We start from the raw sequence: 14,561 nt of genomic DNA, 5'->3' as shown, positions 1-14,561 counted from the left end.
CAAGTTCATAGCAGGGCCGGCGGAAGGGGAGGGCGAACCGAGCGGCAAAATTTGAAGAGAAGAAAAAAATAAGCCTATTGAAAACTGTGATCGAGCGAGATATTCTTTTGCGCTGAATAGTATTGAAATAGCATAAGAAGTCTCATTATTTATTTTCTATTTGATGTTTTAGTTAGGAATATATTGATTTTCAATTTTCCGTTGCTGCGTAATGACCGGGGGGGGTGGTCGAAATAGAGCGGCATCTACTGCCACCTCCCAGGGAGGCAAAATGACTAGCGCCGGCCCTGGTTCATAACAAAAGAAAAAGCCGCGCAGCTTATCATCTAGTGGCAGTATATGTACTTGTTATTGTTGTCGAAGCCGGCATCCTTTGTAAATGTACAACAAAGGCAACCGACTGTCACAGATCTCAGAGAGGAAATAATAATACTGTTTGAGGAGGAGTGTTATGGTGCAATTGTAGCGGTTTAACACGTTGGCATGTTATTATCTGCCGTTGCAGTTCCATACCAGTGTATACGGGTTTTGGGAGTGAAAAGTTAGAACGCCACCAGTGCATTAATGCAATGAAAAATAATATATACGTATATATTTTTTTTATTTTGTTTGAAATCACTCAAATAAGGAATCGTATGAAGAAGTCTTCTTTGCAGAATTTTTGGTAATTGTACTTATGTGTTAGTTCATATTTTGCGAATTTTTAGTCCATATGTATGTAGCTACATACAAAGCCACTTGTTAGTACATATTAATCCTAGTCCTGGTATAATGCATGACGTTTAAAACTCAACGTTAGATAGACCTGAATTCTCTAATTTTATTGTTGTACGTAACAGCTGTGCATCGGCGTACCGCAGCGACTTTTCTATCTGCTCCATTAGCAACACTGCTTCTTTAGTTCTGTCGCGCATTGCACGGCAGAATTATCTGCGCTGGACTCTACCGTCAAGCATCTTCACTGTTTCTTCATCGACCTAACCTAACCTAACCTAACCTAACCTATCTGGGTGCTGGATAGCGCACCGTATTGGAATGTCTGACATGTCAAGGGCAAGTTCGAGCGTTTTCCTTGAAGTGGTACGTTTTGTCGCGGAGTAAATATTTTGAAGTTATTACTGGATCCTTGACAGGTAGCTGTTTATCTGAGTGGTACGTTTTGTCGCGAGAACCCAAGTGGTACGTTTTGTCGGGGCACCCTCCCCCACGGAGGTCGTCGAACCCACCATTCAAAAAATTAGTATATTTCAAATATAGAAAATTACCAGTTTTTGTAACAAAAGTTCCTTTGCAACTGATACGTTTGAGGGGGCCTTCTTTAACTCGGAGTCCCTCTCCACCACATCGTCTTGTAGTCAAGGGGTCCCGGGTTTGATACCCAGTGGAGGCACGTAGTGGTTTTGATTCTACTTTAAACTGTAGGTCCCGTCCTCAATAGCCTTTCTGTGAATAAAGTGAACTAAAAAAAGAACAACTCAAACGTAGGATGGACTCATGTGTATAGATTAATTAAAAGCACGGTCAAAATGACGTGACCGTCACGGAACCTATGACTCAATGACTCTTCCAACCCCCTCAACACACCTACTGGAAAGTATCCAATCGCTTTCAAGCTTCTTGGATCAACAGTGCTAATGTTTATGGAACCTGAATGGACGTTTATGCAAGAAGAAAAGAAAACACTCACTTTCCTTTACGTTACACAAACCTCCCCGTTACGTTCTGGAAAATATTAGAATTTTAATCCTGCCTACGTGTACGTTGTACAAAGGAAAATATCGCTTACGGTTTACAGGAGCTTTATTGTCTGCCAGGTAGTGTTGAGCCCACTGTAGCCTGTACAAAAAAGCCTTCTCGTTATACTTCTGAAAAATAAATGAGCTCTATCAACTTAGATCCTGCGAGTTTCATTCTCCTTTTGCAGAGCAAGCAGATGTAGTGCCATATTTGCGGTGGGATGGAGAGAAATAAAAATGACATGGAACCCAGGTTTCCTCCCTTTCTCTCAGCCTCTATTTCTCGTCTCGCTTTTCGTTTGTCTATTTTCTTTTACCTTCTCCTATTCCCTCTTTCGTTATCTCTGTACTTGCCTCTCTCTTTCTCTTCTTCTTAACTCTGGATTCAAATTTTCTTTCTATCTTTTTCTTTGGTTTCTATTTCTCCATCTCTGTTTTTTCTGTTGTCTATCCTTCATCTCTCTGAATTCCTCTGCATTTGTCTCTCTTTCTGTCACCCTTATCTCTGAATTGCCTCTTTCTCTCTCATTCTGTCTCTTTCCTCCTCTCTATGTCTTTCCTTTCCTTTTCCCTTCTCGTTCGGATTCTCTGTATTTGACTCTCTTTTTCTGGATTTTAAATTTATCTTTTTACTTTGCTTTTTCTTCCTCTCTTCCATTCTCTCCTTCTATAGTTGTCTATTCTTCCTCATCTCTCTCTCAATTTGTGTCTCTCTGTTTCCTCTTTTATTCTCTTTCTTTCCCCTCTCTCTTCCTGTTCGTGTTTACTCTTTCTCTGCCACGATTCATCATTATTTGTCTCTCACTTTCTTTCCCTGTTCTTGCATATTACTCTTCGATTTCTCTGTATTTGCCTCTTTTTGTTTTCCTGTATTTCTCTCTCTTTGTTTCTTTCTTTCAAGCTTTCACTCGCTCTCTATTTCTTTCTCGTATTCTCTCTCTATCTCTGTATTTGTCCTTAACGTGTTCTTTCTCTCTCTCTCTCTTCCTTGGTTTTTCATTATTTTTCGTTCTTCCTCCTCTCTCCTGCATTTTCTCTTTTCCTCACTGAATTTTTCTTCCATTTCTGTCTCTCTCTTTCTGCTTCCTTATTTCTCTCTCTCTTGTTCTCTTTGTTCCCTCCGCATTCTTTATCCTTACGTTTCTCCTCGTAGCAGTGTATGAAGTATACCCAGAAAAAAAAGGGCGAGTCAATTTCTCCTGGCGAGAAGTGATGGATGTGAAAGTGTACACAGCTGGCGAAGTCTGTAAGGAAATAAATATGAGTTCGCACACACAAAAAAATGAATATAAAAATGGAAGATGGCAGGCGAAAAACTAATGATGAAAGACAGTGTAAGGATGGATATACAGCTTCTATCCTTCATACCACGACAACAAGAAATAAGAATTGTACAATGACAATAAGCACTATATAGGAAAACTCATCTCTGTTGAATCCCGGTACTAAATGTGTTTCTTCCGGCTATATTTTAGTGACAGTATGTAAAGAATTAGCAATAATAACCATTTAAAATGGATAATGAACACAAGTGAAATTTGCAAGAAAATGGAATTAAATTTAATTGCAATACTGGATGCATTCAAATGTACAAGGGTTGGATAAAAAGTAATGGCAACACTGGTATAATTGGTACTTGACTGTATTGGCAGAGGAGCACGTGTTACATTCCTTCAAAGTAATCGTCCCTCATCTCTACGACCTTCTGTCACACGTATGGAAGGCGTCGTACACCGTCAGCGCGTCCATCTCTGTCGATGTCTCGCAGTGACCGCCCTATAGCACGTATGATGGCTTCGCGCGTGTCGTAGTGCTTCCCGCCCAGTGGTTCCTTCATTTTGACAAAACGGTCATAATCACACGGTCTCATACCGGTGAATACGGCGGATGTTCCAGTACCTCCCACTACCAGTTATGCAGGAGCGCCGTCACATTGTTCGCAGTGTGACACCTTGCATTGTCAAGCAGGATGATGGGACACCGTGCCAGAACGTGCCGTCGCTTCCTTCTTAATGCGAGACGAAGGTGGTGTTGCAAGAAGGTGCAGAAGTAGGCTGCGTTGACCGTCTGCCTGAGAGACGTTGTTCTTCTTGCCTAAACATATTGTTAGGGCGCTTGCACTCTCGTCCTCTGCTTCAGAGCACTGCTGTTTTTGACTGAATAACATACAATCGCTCCCACTCACTATACTTTCTCGTCTGACATTCCTTTATCAGCTACGAAACGCTTGCGGCGCTGTGACTCACCCCTTTCACGGGACAGCAGTGTTGCCATTACTTTTTATACAACCCTTGTATTTTGTGATTTGTATTTTGGTTGAAAATCTTGTTGGACCGGAAAAATCAGTATACGTAGACTGCGTACATCGTGTAGTGGTTAATATGCTGTGTCTCCAGTGATGTGCCGTACACTATAAGTTTACGTCTACATGCGTTGTCTACACGTAATCTACTCGTAGATTACATTGGGTTGTACTTTACATAGACTACGTAGACAATCTAATGGGCATTAAAATTAATTTTCAAGGCTTTCATGAAAGGAAAGTGACATTTTCAACTATATTGGTTCCTAACGAAATAAAAGTAATCCTATTTACAACAAATTTATCTTCTCTTCTATTATCAACTATGAAAGAAGATAAATAGTATGCAAAAACCAACAACAGATGGCAGTCGTGAGGCAAAATTAGTCTTTTTCCCATAAAACACTAGAATATTTCCTATTTTAGGATTTTTCCTAGGTGAGAAATTGTTCGAATTTGGAAGGGAGCGTATGAAAAGTTCTCCTCACACATCAGCAACTGATACGCAATATAATTTTGTTTTACTTTCACGGCGCCCTTTGCTATAGTGGAGCCCAAGTTAAGAGTTCAGTATGGGCCCTTATGGGCTTTTACTTTTGAGATCACCACCCCTAAACAAGTGTGTTTCTGTCAGAAACAAAAGTCGTTAACATTCGAAGAGAAAATAATAAATAAGCAAAAACCAGAGGAAATGTAAGGCTTTGATGGTTTACACCTTCTTTTGCAATTCGGACCATCAAAAAAAGACGTTTTCCTTTCTTGTGTTTACCGCGATTTGGGGAGTTAAAACTAACAGCCGTCCGACGGTTGCCGCTTGCTGCAAACACGTGTTGGGAAGAGGGAAGGGGGCGGGGAATGGCCAGGCAAAAGTTCGTGAATAGGCGGCTCCTGTCGGGGGTCAAGTGGTTTGTTGTTTGAGTACGCGCTTTCTCATTTTGGGTATTTCTTGAAGGAATTTATTATTATAATTATTTTACAACAGCAAAATGGCAAGGGGTGGTATTATCAAGCATAAAAGTGTCCAGAGTCTTACAAGTAAAGAGAGACAAATTGTAATAAATATAAATATACTTCAAGCAGAAAAATCCCGGTAAAAGTGTTAGTTGGACTGCAAGCGAAAATGCTGAAACGACGGGAATTTTGTTCAAAACTGTTTACAAAATTAATAGCGAAGCGATTAAAGGTCCTCTTGCAACACCAAACGAGCACAAAAAACGTCTCAAGAGGTACGCAAAATCCAACGACTTGGAATATAACTTTAATACGAGGCGATGTGCGGCGAAACTTCCCATGCACATTGTATATAATACATTGCCGGATTTTTCGGGAGGAGGTTCACTTGCCCCTCCCAAAATGATGACTAAGTATTATGAAAAGTATTGAGAGCGTTATATTAAAAGATAAAAAAAATGATCGAGCCATTTTTCCTAGATAGTTAAAAGAATGTCAGTCTCCTTTCTGTAATTATCCTTCATATGAGTAAAAATACAATAGAACTCCTTTTATTTCACACCTCTACTAATAATTGATTGATTGAGTTTTAAGTCCAATTTTATGCGCAGATAGGTTAGTTAGGACTGGACCTACAGTTTTATGTGAGATACGAAGTACTATGTGCCTCCAGCAGGTATCGAACCCTGGATCACTTGATTATAATGCGACGACGGAAATTCTGCTAATGCTATCCCCTTATAATCGAAGGACCCTGGGTTCAGTTTCCTGGTGGAGGTACATTCTAGGATGACTTATACATTGAAGGCTCAGTTCCGATTAGTTCATCTGACCACAAATTACACCTAGAACGAACCCTTGCAATTATATTGATGTGAATGACGTGACGTGTCCAATGGGCGTATATGCTGGTCATAACTCCTCCTTGGATAATAATAATAATCCGTCGCGCAACAGCCCATGAAGGGCCTAGGCATACCTACCGACTGCCGGTCTCCCTCCCACGCTTTCCTTCGTCACCTCTAATCATGGAGATCTTCAACCAGTATTGGAATAGTCGGGGGGTCAGCCCGACGTATCCCCAGCCGTTATAGTAGGTCTCCGTGACCGGATTACGCCCACTCACTCGGAGCTCCCCAATTTCCGAATAAATTCCGACCAGAGCCGGATTCGAACCTACGCCGTCCCGCAGCAAACGATCTCAAGACGAGTGAACGCCTTAACCCGCTCGGCTACGGAGGAGGACCCTCCTTGGAAAAGTATTCCTAAAAGAAGAGGGTCAACAGCAGGAGAAGATGGCATATGAGGACCAGCTACTAAAAAGTATACGTACTATTTATTTATTTATTTATTTATTTATTGAACTCAACAGGTACATACCTAATTACAGAGCCCATATGAAGGATACATAGTCATTACAATTACATATATTTCTGTAATATAGAGATAGAAATTATATATATATATATATATATTAAAAATATTTTTATATATATACACTTTATCACACAATTTAAATACGAACTTATGTGTTTAAGCTTAGGCCATTGTGTTAATACTGGCTTTACTGAAGTCCCTTAGGTTCATAGAAAATATGTCAATGGTGTTATTCTTGATTAGCAAGTTATTGTAACTAGTGCACATTCTCCACAATGGAGATTTCTTTTTAATTTCGGATCTAGCCTTCTTTATAAGAAAAACTTCATTCTTTAGTCTAGTTTTCGACGACGGGATTCGAAAATTAATCTGGCAGAGTAGATGTTCAGCATCTATTTCGTGATTTAACAATTTCCACAAGAATACTATTTCATGCAACCTTCTTCTGTGACACAGCTTTGTAAACCGACATTCATATATTAGGTTGTCGTAGTGTTCAAATGTGGGGTAAACTTTCTGAAATTTGTATTTTAAAAATCTAAGAAATCTCGATTGGACTCTTTCAATTGCTACACTGTACTTTGCTGTGTCTGTATTCCATATAACAGATGCATATTCGAGTTTGGGTCTTACATATGAATAATACAAAACTTTTAGTGTCTCTATACTCTTGAAATCCCTCCCCATTCTAAGAATAAACCCAAGGTTCTTGAACGCTCCACTAATTATTTGTTCTACATGTTTATTAAAAGTAAGATCTGAATCAAAAATAACCCCTAAATCCTTGACTGTAAAATTTCTTGCTAGAGTATTGTTGTATATTTGATACTGAAATTCAACTGGATTTTTCTTTCGAGTATATGTTACATAATGGCATTTACTGATATTTAGTGTTAAATCATTGATTTTTGTCCACGTTTCTAACTTTGTAACATCATTTTGAAGTTGCACACTGTCATCTTGTTTGCTTATTTTCCTGTAAAATTTCTGGTCATCTGCAAACAGCAATTTGTGTGAGTTTTCAAATGAATCCGGCAAATCGTTAATAAGTAATGTGAAAAGAAGTGGCCCAAGGTTAGACCCCTGAGGTACTCCTGAGGTGACTCTTATCTCGTCGGATGTGTGGCCTTTATACGTCACGTACTGCTTACGGTTCTGCAAATAGGAAGCGAACAGTTGACGCAGTGGTTCAGAAATATTGAAGCATGCTAATTTACTTAATAGAATATCGTGGTTAACCAAGTCGAACGCTTTGCAAAAGTCGGTATATATTACGTCAACCTGACCTCCTTCGTCCAATGTTGAACTAATAAAATTGGTAATATCGGAGAGATTGGTCAACACCGATCTACGTGGTACAAAGCCATGCTGAAACGATGATATTACAGGTTTTACGTGGGTAAATATGTAACGGTGCATGATTTTTTCGAATATTTTTGCTGGGGCTGATAATATACTTATTGGTCGGTAGTTTTGTACGTCATTAGTGTTATTGCTTTTGGGAAGTGGACAAATTGCCGTGGCTTTCCATTTTTCGGGAAATTTGTGTTTTGCAAGAATTAAATTGAAAATGAGATATAACGGGTATTTTAATATATTACTGCAACCTTTGACTACATAGGGCGGTATCTTGTCCGGTCCGGCTGATTTCTTAGGTTTTAAGTTTTTAATTGCTTTTTCTACGTCTTCAATTTGTATCTCTGTAATATTAAAATTATCCAAAGTTTCATATTGTTTATGGTTAGGCAATACTTTCATGTCATATCTAGGGGGCTCTTTTTTATACACCGACTGAAAATGCTGTGCAAAAGCTTCGACTACTGATAGTCGGCTGACAACACTTTATCTTTGAACAGTACAGGATCTTTGTTACTTCTCCTGCGTTTATTTGTAACAAACGACCAAAACTGGGTGCTATCTTTTGCAATATTTATTTCCGAATTGGCAACATAACTGTTGTATGCATCAATAATTTCTTTCCTCACTATTGTTCGAAATTCGCTAAATTTATTGTAGTGGTATCGAAAGTCTCCCACCTGTTTTTTCCACTTCTTGTGGTGGTAATGTTTCCTATTTATACTTTTAATAATGCTGCTCGTAAACCAACACGGGTACTGTCTTTTGCGGCTTTTCTTTAAGGGGATACATTCATCGAATATTTTATATATAATTTCATAAAACACGTCTGTAGCTTGATCAACGTCATTCTTTGTTTTCAATACATCCCAGTTCGTGTTAAGCAGCTTGTGATAGATGGATGGAAAGTCGGCTTTACTAAAGTTGTACTGTAGCTTATGACAAGTTTTGTCGCGGGTTTCTTTGACATAATTAATATCTACTAGCAGCGAGGGATGGTGTGTGTCTTCAGGAACTAGTGGCTGTGCGTTTCGTGTTCCCTCCCTCTTCGAAAACACTGGGCACAACACTGATATAAGGGCACTCTTTGATGTGTCGAATAAGTTGCAAATCTGCACATTATATTTCCAATATTACGTAATGCTTACAGCATATTATGTGCACGTCCCAGAAAAAAATAATCTAGACCCGCCTATAACTGTCGAGCTGCTGCTGTGCAAAACGAATAGAGGGACAAAACAATAGACACAACAAGACTTTCTGTGCGGTCTTACGAGTTGTTTGCGAGCACTTACAGGTCGGGGGGAGAGATTTGCTTTGGTGCATGCCGGTAATGAACACGGTTTTGTCTCAAACAAGACAGTGTGCCGATAAATGCGAAACAGGCCTCCCCGATGGCACAGTGGTAACGTCCTGGTTTGATACCCTTTGGAGGCATATAGTGGTTCGGATCCTAGTTTAAACTGTAGGTCCAGTCCCGATTAGCCTTTCTGTGCAAAACGTGGACTTAAAGGGAAAAAACACGGCCAACGTACACGATGAAATGGACAGCAAGACGTATGAGAAGTATATTCGGGAACAGTTATTTGCAAATCTCCCTCCATGGACCGTCATTACTCTGTACCACAGCCGCATGAAAGAACAGCTTTCCATCAAATCATGGCGAAAGGATTTGTATTCTTGTATTGAACAGTACCCGTTTCCGTTAATCACTAACTTTTGTTGCGGCGTGTACTACAGCAGAAGTTCGATGCACGCCGGAGCCTTCTTCCACTGCGCACCATGCGGCAACACTGTCCCCATAAGCCCCATACTGAACTCTTAAGTTGGGCTCACCAATAAGTTATCAGTTTTTGCCTTGTTGTTTACATAGATTACGTCATCTACGTGTTTTAAATAGTCTACGTGTAGAATGTAGACAATCGTTGTTTAGGCGTAGATGCACATCACTGGGTGTCTCCTACTTGTGGTTGTTTCTTTCATCCACGTGCAGAATTCCTTGACGGAGTTCTTATTCAGAGCTGCTACGACGCCAGGGGTCCCGGGTTCGAATCCCTGTCTTGCTGCGAGTGTTCTTTGTAAGGGCACGTTCATGAATTTCATCGTCATTTTCGTGATTGGCCAAAGGTGTCAGAAAATAAACTAAAATCAATCAGTCTTATTGTCACAATTAGTCCCTTCCACTGGAAACTTACCGGCGACAGCGTTATGACGCGTGGGATTTTTGTAGTTACCAGATTGGGGAAGGAATTTTTAACTTCCTGTAATCTTACTTCAAAATAGCCATGCTTTCGTAAAGTAGACAATGCTCACCCTAAACTTTTACTCTAACGAAATGAATTATTCCCCATGAAAAATAAATTTAACAATTTATATTTGTATATGGAGTATATTTTCCACCTTATTTAACCTTTTGATTAACAAGCCCATTTTACCAGGTAAGCTCCCCGGTACCGGGCCAATTTTAAGCAAAATGCAGTTTCATTTAGGTGACTGTAGATCGGAGGCTAATTGCCCTAGAGAGACGAATGATATATCGTTATACGCGGAATGAACCATAGAATCGGACTATATAAAATTTATGCACATTGAGTGTATATATGGATTCGGGGGAGGGGAGGGGGAGAAACTGAAAAAATCCAAAATTTCTGAAGAAAAATGCCGCTTCCTCCCTCCGCCTCTGAACAACAAAGTACAGGACATTGTCAAAATACACATGGAAATGATCGCTGGCATGTCTGGAACAAGAAAATAGTTGCACTATTATCATACGAGCAATAAAACACGACTTGTACCCCCCAAACGACATGTCTATGCACCACTGACTCAGTTTCAAAGGAAACCGCCATCCCCCCACTTTTTATGGAAGAACAAGACGTGCAAGAGTCTTTACGGTGCAGAATGTGTGTTAACAATAATATAAAGGAAGAAAATCGCAATTCCAGCGAATAATAGCGAAATTATGACGTAAAAACTACGAACATGTCGAAATATCTCGATCGAGATATTTGGAAAACAAGAGGTTAATATCTCACCCCGGGGCCTTTAAGTACATGACCTAAGGTTGACACTTAGTCCGGAGACCGAAGTCCCCTTCCTAGGTGTCGGGCCCAGCTAACGGTTTTGATTCCAGGGTACGTGTGACCGGATCGGTTTTTACCCCCGACGAATAGCCGACTCGTGCATAAAGTGACGTTGAATAATAATAATAATAATCAATAATAATAATAATTGATGTTAGCCAGCAGAAATGCTTTGCTGACTTAACGTTGAACTAAAATATAAATACCACCAGTTATGAGGATAAGTATACTATATGTTTAAACACAAATCATAGTCAAACATAGATAACAAAAATGTATATTATGTAACACACAAAAATAGACAGATTACACAACCCCTCACTATCATTCAAGCATTCACACACTCTCTCATACCGCAGGGGAATAATTACATTAAGATAAGTACATTGGCCATTTTTAGACACCATGCAATATTTAGTTCTTCATAGGAATATTAGACTGCGCCCGAAGACGTTAATGTGCTTAGAATTAAAGATACTAAACTTTCACCTGCGCGTGCTCATTACATTCTGCCAACGGGCATGACACGTAAACTTTTTATTCTTGCAATTTACCAAAACATTTAAATAATTATTGTTTAAATTATTACTAATGCGCCTTGGAACTTCAGTAACATTAGGCAGGGCACGCAACTCGTGCAACATAGATATCAACTGCAAGGCATACATGTTTACAGAAAAAATGAAGACACTTATGTATGAATATATATTAAAAATAGCACGCAGTTAATTTACTTCCTCACTTAGCAAACTTGAGGGATGATTTCTGCAATAGATACACGATTTATGCAGTTTTAATCAAATATTACCGAGTAAAGCATATAAGGTGACATAAACAAAAAATATTACTCAACAGTTCGGCGCAGAGCGTGGAAAAACAACAGTATGCTGTGAATCGATCTTCCTAATTAGCAATTGTGAAATTTAAATGATGCTGGCGAGAAATAATTATAATTAATACCTTCGCGACTTTTAATTTTAAATACTGGTATCTTTTCGTCCGACGGCCGATCTTTGGAGTCTTGGGTAGATGATCACTCACACATATAGAAAATTAACAGTAGGATACTATACCATCTCGACGTTCTAGACGTTCCAGCGACGTTTACCGTAGTCCTCTAAACGGCTGCGTGACGTTAACCCGCGGTCCTCTTTGCGACACTAACACTTCCCCACGCTACTTCTTTGTAGCGGCACTTCGCAATCTTCTTTGACACACTTTCCTTCTACATCACGGCGATCATAGACGAGGGAAAACAGCCTCTCTGTCATCTTGTCGGCCTCGTAATGGAGCGATTAATTGATTCGCATCGTCTCTCTCTCTACTCGGGGGACGGCGAAATAAACGGGCGAAGTTCCTTTACCGGGGGTACTCGTGGATTCTCGCTGCTAATCTCACGCGGGACGTCGGCGTCGTCTCAAGACGCAGTAGGTGTCGCTTCATTATCTCAACCTTCTCTTCTAGACGGTAGATCTAAGTGTGGGCTGGTGTCGCTTCATCTTCCAATTTCTCTCTCTCTCTCTCTTTCTCTCTCCGTAGAATTCTCGTCGGGCGTCGGTGTCGGCGTCGAAGTACTCTAGGAATGCTGTTTCGACTGGCGGCTTTCGGCGGTATCATTTCATGGCTTCTAATCGGGCTGTGAGCGTCATTTGTGGCGATGTGGTGTTTGTGACGGCGTTTTAGTGGTGTGGCGTCGCGACGCTGAGCGATGATCTGCTGCGTTTTCGGCTTCATGCAGGCTAGGAAGACCCATAGCCCTCCTTCTCTTGATTTTAGCCCGCCATAGTTGTATTAATGTTCCTCGTCACAAAACGAATAACGCGAATCCAGTGCACAGGTCACTAATTAACACGGCGTATTCGTACAACTAGTCACTGTCACTCACTCACGCAGGTTAAAACACACGGCGCGGTAGAAAAAAGACAAAGTCCCGAATCTTTACTCCGACTGTCGCGGAGGTGTTGTCGGTTCGAAAACTGGCGGTAGACTGTATATGTTTGTTCGTTCTGCCACTATATAAAGACAGCTTGAAACTTCGAATACAACGGACTGACTTTTAGGCGCGGGAATCTGAAGTTACGACGTTGGTGGTCAAGCGTCCATTTTTTGCCTGGTCCAGCTTCTTGGGGCACACGTGTTGCGTTAGAATGGGGTGAAAAGAATAGTTCTACCCTCATTCGGTACGTAACATGTTCCTCCAGTAATTGGCCTCCCACGTTGACTTTCCGTCGCCAAATGCACAAAAGTCGCTCAAAAATAGTGAAAGATTTATCACAGCATATTGTTGGTTCCGAGCTCGTATACGACCGAAAGGGGGAAAGGTTGACAAAAGCAGAAAAACACAAAAGGTTTAGAAACGTGGTGTTTTTCTACCGAAGCTTCACGAGGATACGAAGTTACAGAAAAATATAAAATAACGAAAACCTAGGATAAAAAAAAGTAGGTGACAAAAACTGATTGTCATATCTCGCCCCCCCTAACTTCAAAAAAAATTGTAGGCTTGAAAATCGTTCTCGGCTGGGGAGATTTTTGAAGGTTACATATTTTTTAAAACACCCTGTATATGAATACTTTTTTGAAACACCCTGTATATAAATCTATACATGAAAAATAATTTTTATGTGAGCACCCTGTATATAAAACTTCACACGAAAATTCCTTGATGATTCACAATAATAACACAAGTAAACAAGGCTCAATAATACATAATACAAAAAATACATAATGTTGAAAAATAGCAATGAAGTTAATAATATAGAAATAAGTGACATATAAATAAAAACACAAAACAAATCAAATTGTACCTTCCCTTCACAATGTCTCTTAAGTGCCCAATGGCAAATTGCAGATTTCGCGATACCTTTTCATCCAATCTTCCCGTTTCTCTTCAGAGCAGTTCCATCGTTTGCAATTCTCCACGTGCTGCGGCGCGAGTTGTTTTCCTGTTACGCAATCATCAAGATCCAAGATGTTCGTTGCAGGTTTGCCCTTACAGAAATATGGTCCATCGTACATGAAAAATAATTTCTTTATTTTTCCTTCCACCTGCGAGCTCAGGCCGTGGTTCTTTACAAACACGAGATCTCCTTGCTTGATCTCAGCGCCGGCTCGCGTCGCCTTTTCATTCGCCTTTCTCCTGGCGCTCTTGGTACGCTCTACGGCCATCAAGATTTTCTCATTGACATTCGGGTCGCGGTCATCCTCCTGTAACCCGAAGTGACGTATCACATCTCTTCGTTGGACACTTCCGAAGTGAAGCTCCGCGGGTGTAAATCCTAACCTGTCGGACTCCGTGTTATTGAGTAAAAGTACAACAGAAGTGACATGCTTGCTCCATTCCTGGTGGTTACCGTGGCAGAACACTCGCAGCAGTCGGTTCATCTCGCAGTGCATCCGCTCCACTTGGTTCGCCTGCGGCCTGTAAGACGGTGTCCAGAGGGGTTTCACACCGTTAGTTTGAAGGGTATCTTTCCAGACACTGCTGGTGAACTGTGGCCCTCGGTCTGTGAGAATGCAGCGCGGTGTCCCCAGAAGTACAAAGTAGCAGTCGGTAAGTTTCCGAAGAAGAACTCTGGTTGTAATCGTTCGAACTGGAAACGCTACAAGATAGCGGCTGCACCCGTCCATGATCGTAAACAAGTATTTCATCCCGTCGTTGCTCCTTGGGAGTGGTCCAACACAATCGACAAAAAGTACTTCGCGTGGTCTTTCGGCTACAAACGACGTTGGGTTCTTCGCCGCTTTTGTGCGGTTTGG

Source organism: Lepisma saccharinum, chromosome 25 (assembly GCF_977018435.1).
Source record: "Lepisma saccharinum chromosome 25, izLepSacc3.1, whole genome shotgun sequence".
Lineage (NCBI taxonomy): Eukaryota > Metazoa > Arthropoda > Insecta > Zygentoma > Lepismatidae > Lepisma > Lepisma saccharinum.
The sequence above is the reverse complement of the archived record's forward strand: the minus strand, read 5'-3'. Positions refer to the sequence as shown.